This window comes from Micropterus salmoides, unplaced genomic scaffold (genome assembly GCF_014851395.1).
Source record: "Micropterus salmoides isolate LMB-PRFRI ecotype aquatic unplaced genomic scaffold, ASM1485139v1 Ms_hic_scaffold_4456, whole genome shotgun sequence".
NCBI classification, from domain to species: Eukaryota; Metazoa; Chordata; class Actinopteri; order Centrarchiformes; family Centrarchidae; genus Micropterus; species Micropterus salmoides.
Window position 1 is genome coordinate 2,741 of NW_024043880.1, and position 9,998 is coordinate 12,738.

Below are 9,998 nucleotides of genomic sequence, written 5' to 3' on the forward strand. Positions count from 1 at the left end.
CCTCGGTCGGACAGCGGCGTCAGCTCGATGCTGCTGTTATTCTTTTGGCTTTTCTGGTGAATAATCAGCAGCTGGTAGAAAAGTCCAGTCCCCGTCGGGGAATCGAACCCGGTCTTCCGCGTGACAGGCGGAGCTACTGTCCACTATACTAACGAGGACGGCGCCCCGCTGACTTTGGCCGTGTGTCGGGCAGACTCTGCCGTCATTTCGTCACGCAGCGTAGCGCAGGGCGTTGACTTCAAGCCCTCACTCTTCTCGATATGACCCTTTTTGGCGATGAGGCCCGATTGACACTGCTCTCCTTGGCCAGGCAGGGTGCAGAGGAGCGGTGTAGTGCGGCAGAACTTGGGTAGGCTGAAGACAGCCGAGCTGCTGCACGCTGGATTAGCTGCAGAGGTCGGCACATGGAGGCTCAGCAGCCAGGAGCCAGTTGCGGGAGTTTAGGCCCGAGATGATTATGCAACTTGATCCATAGACACTCAGCAGTGTTTAAAGACAGCCTAATGCTGTAGTTGTACTGTCCACTATACTAACGAGGACGGCGCCAACGCTGACCTTGGCACTGTGTCGGGCAGACTCTGCCCGTCATTTGTCACGCAGCGTTAGCGCAGGGCGTTGACTTCAAGCCCTCACTCTTCTCGATATGACCCTTTTTGGCGATGAGGCCCGATTGACACTGCTCTCCTTTGGCCAGTGCAGGGTGCAGAGGAGCGGTGTAGTGCGGCAGAACTTGGTAGGCTGAAGACCAGCCGAGTGCTGCACGCTGGATTAGCTGCAGAGGTCGGCACATGCAGGCTCAGCAGCCAGGAGCCAGTTGCGGGAGTTTAGGCCCGAGATGATTATGCAACTTGATCCATAGACACTCAGCAGTTGTTTAAGACAGCCTAATGCTGTAGTTTGCTACTGTCCACTATACTAACGAGGACGGCGCCAACGCTGACCTTGGCACGTGTGTCGGGCAGACTCTGCCCGTCATTTTGTCACGCAGCGTAGCGCAGGGCGTTGACTTCAAGCCCTCACTCTTCTTCGATATGACCCTTTTGGCGATGAGGCCGATGACACTGCTCTCCTTTGGCCAGTGCAGGGTGCAGAGGAGCGGTGTAGTGCGGCAGAACTTGGGTAGGCTGAAGACCAGCCGAGCTGCTGCACGCTGGATTAGCTGCAGAGGTCGGCACATGGAGGCTCAGCAGCCAGGAGCCAGTTGCGGGAGTTTAGGCCCGAGATGATTATGCAACTTGATCCCATAGACACTCAGCAGTGTTTAAAGACAGCCTAATGCTGTAGTTTGCTACTGGAGCCAGGACCGCAAACAGTCGCGATTTTGTCGGGGGTAGCTGGGACACCTTTGGAGTGAGGGAGTATCAAGCCGATTGGCAGTAGCAGGCTGGGGTGTAGGCTTGACCATGCCCGGGGTGTAGGATGCGTGTGAGCCAATTGCAGATTCTCCAAGTTGTCCTGTAAACGCGCTATAAAAAGCAACTGTACTCACTCAGTTTTTTGACAGCCGCAAATGTATAGCTCCGGGTACAATACAAACACGACTTGCTAATAAAGGCGACAGACAGGAACTGAGAAATTGACTCATACAGTCAAGTTTGCTATTGCCTTTTTCTGCTTGGCTTATTGTTTTTGTTTAATGGGGAAGCTAAGCATATCCTCGCCTCGGTCGGACAGCGGCGTCACGCTCGATGCTGCTGTTATCTTTTGGTCTTTCTGGTGAATAATCAGCAGCTGGTAGAAAAGTCCAGTCTCCCCGTCGGGGAATCGAACCCGGTCTTCCGCGTGACAGGCGGAGATACTGTCCACTATACTAACGAGGACGGCGCCACGCTGACCTTGGCACGTGTGTCGGGCAGACTCTGCCAGTCATTTGTCACGCAGAGTAGCGCAGGGCGTTGTGACTTCAAGCCCTCACTCTTCTTCGATATGACCCTTTTTGGCGATGAGGGCCCGATTGACATGCTCTCCTTTGGCCAGGTGCAGGGTGCAGAGGAGCGGTGTAGTGCGGCAGAACTTGGGTAGGCTGAAGACCAGCGAGCTGCGGCACGCTGGATTAGCTGCAGAGGTCGGCACATGGAGGCTCAGCAGCCAGGAGCCAGTTGCGGGAGTTAGGCCCGAGATGATTATGCAACTTGATCCCATAGACACTCAGCAGTTGTTTAAAGACAGCCTAATGCTGTAGTTGATACTGGAGCCAGGACCGCAAAACAGTCGCGATTTTGTCGAGGGTAGCTGGGACACTTTGGAGTGAGGGAGTATCAAGCCGATTGGCAGTAGCAGGCTGGGTGTAGGCTTTGACCATGCCCGGGGTGTAGGATGCGTGTGAGCAATTGCAGATTCTCTCCAAGTGTCCTGTAAACGCGCTATAAAAAAGCAAACTGTACTCACTCAGATTTTTTGACAGCCGCACAATGTATAGCTCCGGGGTACACAATACAACACGTTGCTAATAAAGGCGACAGACAGGAACTGAGAAATTGACTCATACAGTCAAGTGTTGCTATTGCTTTTTCTGCTTGGTATGTATTTTGTTAATGTCCTCGCCTCGGTCGGACAGCGGCGTCACGATGCTGCTGTTATTCTTTTGGTCTTTTGGTGAATAATCAGCAGCTGGTAGAAAAGTCCAGTCTCCCCGTCGGGGAATCGAAACCCCGGTCTCGCGTGACAGAGGGGATACTGTCGGAGGCGGGAGTCTTTGTTAATGGGGAAGCTAAGCATATCCTCGCCTCGGTCGGACAGCGGCGTCACGCTGATGCTGTGTTTTTTTTTTGGTCTTTCTTGGTGAATAATCAGCAGCTGGTAGAAAAGTCCAGTCTCCCGCGGGGAATCGAACCCGGTCTTCCGCGGACAGGCGGAGATACTGTCCACTATACTAACGAGGACGGCGCCCACGCTGACCTTGGCACGTGTGTCGGGCAGACTCTGCCGTCATTTAGTCACGCAGCGTAGAGCAGGGCGTTGACTTCAAGCCCTCACTCTTCTCGATTGACCCTTTTTTGGCGATGAGGCCCGATTGACACTGCTCTCCTTGGCCAGTGCAGGGTGCAGAGGAGCGGGTAGTGCGGCGAAACTGGGTAGGCTGAAGACCAGCCGAGCTGCTGCACGAGGGATTAGCTGCAGAGGTCGGCACATGGAGGGCTAGCAGCCAGGAGCCAGTTTGCGGGAGTTTAGGCCCGAGATGATTATGCAACTTGATCCCATAGACACTCAGCAGTTGTTTAAAGACAGCCTAATGCTGTAGTTTGCACTGGAGCAGGACCGCAAACAGTCGCGATTTGTCGAGGGGTAGTGGGACACCTTTGGAGTGAGGGAAGTATCAAGCCGATTGGCAGTAGAAGGGCTGGGGGTAGGCTTTGACCATGCCCGGGTGTAGGATGCGGTGGAGCCAATTGCAGATTCTCTCCAAGTGTCCTGTAAACGTGCCTAAAAAGCAAACTGTACTCACTCAGATTTTTTGACAGCCGCACAATGTATAGCTCCGGGGACACAATACACACGACTTGCTAATAAAGGCGACAGACAGGAACTGAGAAATTGACTCTACAGTCAAGGGTTGCATTGCCTTTTTCTGCTTGGCTTATTGTCTTTTGTTAATGGGGAAGCTAAGCATATCCTCGCCTCGGTTCGGACAGCGGCGTCACGCTCGATGCTGCTGTTATTCTTTTGGTCTTTCTGGTGAATAATCAGCAGCTGGTAAAAAGTCCAGTCTCCCCGTCGGGGAATCGAACCCCGGTCTTCCGCGTGACAGGGGAGATACTGTCACTATACTAACGAGGACGGCGCCCACGCTGACCTTGGCACGTGGTCGGGCAGACTCTGCCCGTCATTTCGTCACGCAGCGTTAGCGCAGGGCGTGACTTCAAGCCCTCACTCTTCTTCGTATGACCCTTTTGGCGATGAGGCCCGATTGACACTGCTCTCCTTTGGCCAGTGCAGGGTGCAGAGGAGCGGTGTAGTGCGGCAGAACTTGGGTAGGCTGAAGACCAGCCGAGCTGCTGCACGCTGGATTAGCTGCAGAGGTCGGCACATGGAGGCTCAGCAGCCAGGAGCCAGTTGCGGGAGTTTAGGCCCGAGATGATTATGCAACTTGATCCATAGACACTCAGCAGTTGTTTAAAGACAGCCTAATGCTGTAGTTGCTACTGGAGCCAGGACCGCAAACAGTCGCGATTTTGTCGAGGGTAGCTGGGACACCTTTGGAGTGAGGGAGTATCAAGCCGATGGCAGTAGCAGGCTGGGTGTAGGCTTTGACCATGCCGGGGTTGTAGGATGCGTGTGAGCCAATTGCAGATTCTCTCCAAGTTGTCCTGTAAACGCGCTATAAAAAGCAAACTGTACTCACTCAGATTTTTTGACAGCCGCACAATGTATAGCTCCGGGGTACACAATACAACACGACTTGCTAATAAAGGCGACAGACAGGAACTGAGAAATTGATCATACAGTCAAGTGTTGCTATTGCCTTTTTCTGCTTGGCTTATGTCTTTTGTTAATGGGGAAGCTAAGCATACTCGCCGCGGTCGGACAGCGGCGTCACGCTCGATGCTGCTGTTATTCTTTTGGTCTTTTTGGGTGAATAATCAGCAGCTGGTAGAAAAGTCCAGTCTCCCCGTCGGGGAATCGAACCCCGGTCTTCCGCGTGACAGGCGGAGATATGTCCACTATACTAACGAGGACGGCGCCCACGCTGACCTTGGCACGTGTGTCGGGCAGACTCTGCCCGTCATTCGTCACGCAGCGTAGCGCAGGGCGTTGACTTCAAGCCCTCACTCTCTTCGATATGACCCTTTTTGGCGATGAGGCCCGATTGACACTGCTCTCCTTGGCCAGTGCAGGGTGCAGAGGAGCGGTGTAGTGCGGCAGAACTTGGGTAGGCTGAAGACCAGCCGAGCCTGCCGCTGGATTAGCTGCAGAGGTCGGCACATGGAGGCTCAGCAGCCAGGAGCCAGTTGCGGGAGTTTAGGCCGAGATGATTATGCAACTTGATCCCATAGACACTCAGCAGTTGTTTAAAGACAGCCTAATGCTGTAGTTGCTACTGGAGCCAGGACCGCAAACAGTCGCGATTTGTCGAGGGGTAGCTGGGACACCTTTGGAGTGAGGAGTATCAAGCCGATTGGCAGTAGCAGGCTGGGGTGTAGGCTTTGACCATGCCCGGGGTGTAGGATGCGTGTGAGCCAATTGCAGATTCTCTCCAAGTTGTCCTGTAAACGCGCTATAAAAGCAAACTGTACTCACTCAGATTTTTTGACAGCCGCACAATGTATAGCTCCGGGGTACACAATACAACACGACTTGCTAATAAAGGCGACAGACAGGAACTGAGAAATGACTCATACAGTCAAGTGTTGCTATTGCCTTTTCTGCTTGGCTTATTGTCTTTTGTTAATGGGGAAGCTAAGCATATCCTCGCCTCGGTCGGACAGCGGCGTCACGCTCGATGCTGCTGTTATTCTTTTGGTCTTTCTTGGTGAATAATCAGCAGCTGGTAGAAAAGTCCAGTCTCCCCGTCGGGGAATCGAACCCGGTCTTCCGCGTGACAGGCGGAGATACTGTCCACTATACTAACGAGGACGGCGCCCAGCTGACCTGGCACGTGTGTCGGGCAACTCTGCCCGTCATTTGTCACGCAGCGTAGCGCAGGGCGTTGACTTCAAGCCTCACTCTTCTTCGATATGACCCTTTTGGCGATGAGGCCGATTGACACTGCTCTCCTTTGGCCAGTGCAGGGTGCAGAGGAGCGGTGTAGTGCGGCAGAACTGGGTAGGCTGAAGACCAGCGAGCTGCTGCACGCTGGATTAGCTGCAGAGGTCGGCACATGAGGCTCAGCAGCCAGGAGCCAGTTGCGGGAGTTTAGGCCCGAGATGATTATGCAACTTGATCCCATAGACACTCAGCAGTGTTAAAGACAGCCTAATGCTGTAGTTTGCTACTGGAGCCAGGACCGCAAAACAGTCGCGATTTTGTCGAGGGGTAGCTGGGAACCTTTGGAGTGAGGGAGTATCAAGCCGATTGGCAGTAGCAGGCTGGGGTGTAGGCTTTGACCATGCCCGGGGTGTAGGATGCGTGTGAGCCAATGCAGATTCTCTCCAAGTTGTCCTGTAAACGCGCTATAAAAAGCAAACTGTACTCACTCAGATTTTTGACAGCCGCACAATGTATAGCTCCGGGGTACACAATACAACACGACTTGCTAATAAAGGCGACAGACAGGAACTGAGAAATTGACTCATACAGTCAAGTGTGCTATTGCCTTTTTGCTTGGCTTATTGTCTTTTGTTAATGGGGAAGCTAAGCATATCCTCGCCTCGGTCGGACAGCGGCGTCACGCGATGCTGCTTATTCTTTTGGTCTTTCTTGGTGAATAATCAGCAGCTGGTAGAAAAGTCCAGTCTCCCCGTCGGGGAATCGAACCCCGGTCTTAGCGTGACAGGCGGAGATACTGTCCACTATACTAACGAGGACGGCGCCACGCTGACCTTGGCACGTGTGTCGGGCAGACTCTGCCGTCATTTCGTCACGCAGCGTAGCGCAGGGCGTTGACTTCAAGCCTCACTCTTCTTCGATAGACCCTTTTTGGCGATGAGGCCCGATTGACACTGCTCTCCTTTGGCCAGTGCAGGGTGCAGAGGAGCGGTAGTGCGGCAGAATTGGGTAGGCTGAAGACCAGCCGAGCTGCTGCACGCTGGATTAGCTGCAGAGGTCGGCACATGCAGGCTCAGCAGCCAGGAGCCAGTTGCGGGAGTTTAGGCCGAGATGATTATGCAACTTGATCCCATAGACACTCAGCAGTGTTTAAAGACAGCCTAATGCTGTAGTTTGCTACTGTCCATATACTAACGAGGACGGCGCCAACGCTGACCTTGGCACGTGTGTCGGGCAGACTTGCCCGTCATTTTGTCACGCAGCGTAGCGCAGGGCGTTGACTTCAAGCCCTCACTCTTCTTCGATATGACCCTTTTTGGCGATGAGGCCGATTGACACTGCTCTCCTTTGGCCAGTGCAGGGTGCAGAGGAGCGGTGTAGTGCGGCAGAACTTGGGTAGGCTGAAGACCAGCCGAGCTGCTGCACGCTGGATTAGCTGCAGAGGTCGGCACATGCAGGCTCAGCAGCCAGGAGCCAGTTGCGGGAGTTTAGGCCCGAGATGATTATGCAACTTGATCCATAGACACTCAGCAGTTGTTTAAAGACAGCCTAATGCTGTAGTTTGCTACTGTCAATACTAACGAGGACGGCGCCAACGCTGACCTTGGCACGGTGTCGGGCAGACTCTGCCCGTCATTTTGTACGCAGCGTAGGCAGGGCGTTGACTTCAAGCCCTCACTCTTCTTCGATATGACCTTTTGGCGATGAGGCCCGATTGACACTGCTCCTTTGGCCAGTGCAGGGTGCAGAGGAGCGGTGTAGTGCGGCAGAAATTGGGTAGGCTGAAGACCAGCGAGCTGCTGCACGCTGGATTAGCTGCAGAGGTCGGCACATGCAGGTCAGCAGCCAGGAGCCAGTTGCGGGAGTTTAGGCCCGAGATGATATGCAACTTGATCCCATAGACACTCAGCAGTTGTTTAAAGACAGCCTAATGCTGTAGTTGCTACTGGAGCCAGGACCGCAAACAGTCGCGATTTTGTCGAGGGGTAGCTGGGACACCTTTGGAGTGAGGGAGTATCAAGCCGATGGCAGTAGCAGGCTGGGGTGTAGGCTTTGACCATGCCGGGGTGTAGGAGCGTGTGAGCCAATTGCAGATTCTCTCAAGTTGTCCTGTAAACGCGCTATAAAAAGCAAACTGTACTCACTCAGATTTTTTGACAGCCGCACAATGTATAGCTCCGGGGTACACAATACAACACGACTTGCTAATAAAGGCGACAGACAGGAACTGAGAAATTGATCATACAGTCAAGTGTTGCTATTGCCTTTTTCTGCTTGGCTTATTGTCTTTTGTTAATGGGGAAGCTAAGCATATCCTCGCCTCGGTCGGACAGCGGCGTCACGCTCGATGCTGCTGTTATTCTTTTGGTCTTTCTGGTGAATAATCAGCAGCTGGTAGAAAAGTCCAGTCTCCCGTCGGGGAATCGAACCCGGTCTTCCGCGTGACAGGCGGAGATACTGTCCACTATACTAACGAGGACGGCGCCCACGCTGACCTTGGCACGTGTGTCGGGCAGACTCTGCCGTCATTTCGTCACGCAGCGTAGCGCAGGGCGTTGATCAAGCCTCACTCTTCTTCGATATGACCTTTTTGGCGATGAGGCCGATTGACACTGCTCTCCTTGGCCAGTGCAGGGTGCAGAGGAGCGGGTGTAGTGCGGCAGAACTGGGTAGGTGAAGACCAGCCGAGCTGCTGCACGCTGGATTAGCTGCAGAGGTCGGCACATGCAGGCTCAGCAGCCAGGAGCCAGTTGCGGGAGTTTAGGCCCGAGATGATTATGCAACTTGATCCCATAGACACTCAGCAGTTGTTTAAAGACAGCCTAATGCTGTAGTTTGACTGTCCACTATACTAACGAGGACGGCGCCAACGCTGACCTTGGCACGTGTGTCGGGCAGACTCTGCCCGTCATTTTGTCACGCAGCGTAGCGCAGGGCGTTGACTTCAAGCCCTCACTCTTCTTCGATATGACCCTTTTTGGCGATGAGGCCCGATTGACACTGCTCTTTTGGCCAGTGCAGGGTGCAGAGGAGCGGTGTAGTGCGGCAGAACTTGGGTAGGCTGAAGACCAGCCGAGCTGCTGCACGCTGGATTAGCTGCAGAGGTCGGCACATGCAGGCTCAGCAGCCAGGAGCCAGTTGCGGGAGTTTAGGCCCGAGATGATTATGCAACTTGATCCCATAGACACTCAGCAGTTGTTTAAAGACAGCCTAATGCTGTAGTTTGCTACTGTCCACTATACTAACGAGGACGGCGCCAACGCTGACCTTGGCACGTGTGTCGGGCAGACTCTGCCCGTCTTTGTTCACGCAGCGTAGCGCAGGGCGTTGACTTCAAGCCCTCACTCTTCTTCGATATGACCTTTTTGGCGATGAGGCCCGATTGACACTGCTCTCCTTTGGCCAGTGCAGGGTGCAGAGGAGCGGTGTAGTGCGGCAGAACTTGGGTAGGCTGAAGACCAGCCGAGCTGCTGCACGCTGGATTAGCTGCAGAGGTCGGCACATGAGGCTCAGCAGCCAGGAGCCAGTTGCGGGAGTTTAGGCCCGAGATGATTATGCAACTTGATCCCATAGACACTCAGCAGTTGTTTAAAGACAGCCTAATGCTGTAGTTTGCTACTGGAGCCAGGACCGCAAACAGTCGCGATTTGTCGAGGGGTAGCTGGGACACCTTTGGAGTGAGGGAGTATCAAGCCGATTGGCAGTAGCAGGCTGGGGTGTAGGCTTTGACCATGCCCGGGGTGTAGGATGCGTTGAGCCAATTGCAGATTCTCTCCAAGTTGTCCTGTAAACGCGCTATAAAAAGCAAACTGTACCACTCAGATTTTTGACAGCCGCACAATGTATAGCTCCGGGGTACACAATACAACACGACTTGCTAATAAAGGCGACAGACAGGAACTGAGAAATTGACTCATACAGTCAAGTGTTGCTATTGCCTTTTCTGCTTGGCTTATTGTCTTTTGTTAATGGGGAAGCTAAGCATATCCTCGCCTCGGTCGGACAGCGGCGTCACGCTCGATGCTGTGTTATCTTTTGGTCTTTCTGGTGAATAATCAGCAGCTGGTAGAAAAGTCCAGTCTCCCCGTCGGGGAATCGAACCCCGGTCTTCCGCGTGACAGGCGGAGATACTGTCCACTATACTAACGAGGACGGCGCCCACGCTGACCTTGGCACGTGGTCGGGCAGACTCTGCCCGTCATTTCGTCACGCAGCGTAGCGCAGGGCGTTGACTTCAAGCCACTCACTCTTCTTCGATATGACCCTTTTGGCGATGAGGCCCGATTGACACTGCTCCTTGGCCAGTGCAGGGTGCAGAGGAGCGGGTGTAGTGCGGCAGAACTTGGGTAGGC

The 9,998-nt window shown here is 53.8% G+C and overlaps 1 non-coding gene across 1 annotated transcript; it reads right to left on the reverse strand.

Moving 5' to 3' along the window:
- Positions 1-9,726: 9,726 nt before the first annotated feature.
- trnad-guc lies at positions 9,727-9,798 on the reverse strand. The gene has a single exon. It is a non-coding gene; the product is annotated as a tRNA-Asp (tRNA).
- Between the last annotated feature and the right edge of the window lie 200 nt (positions 9,799-9,998).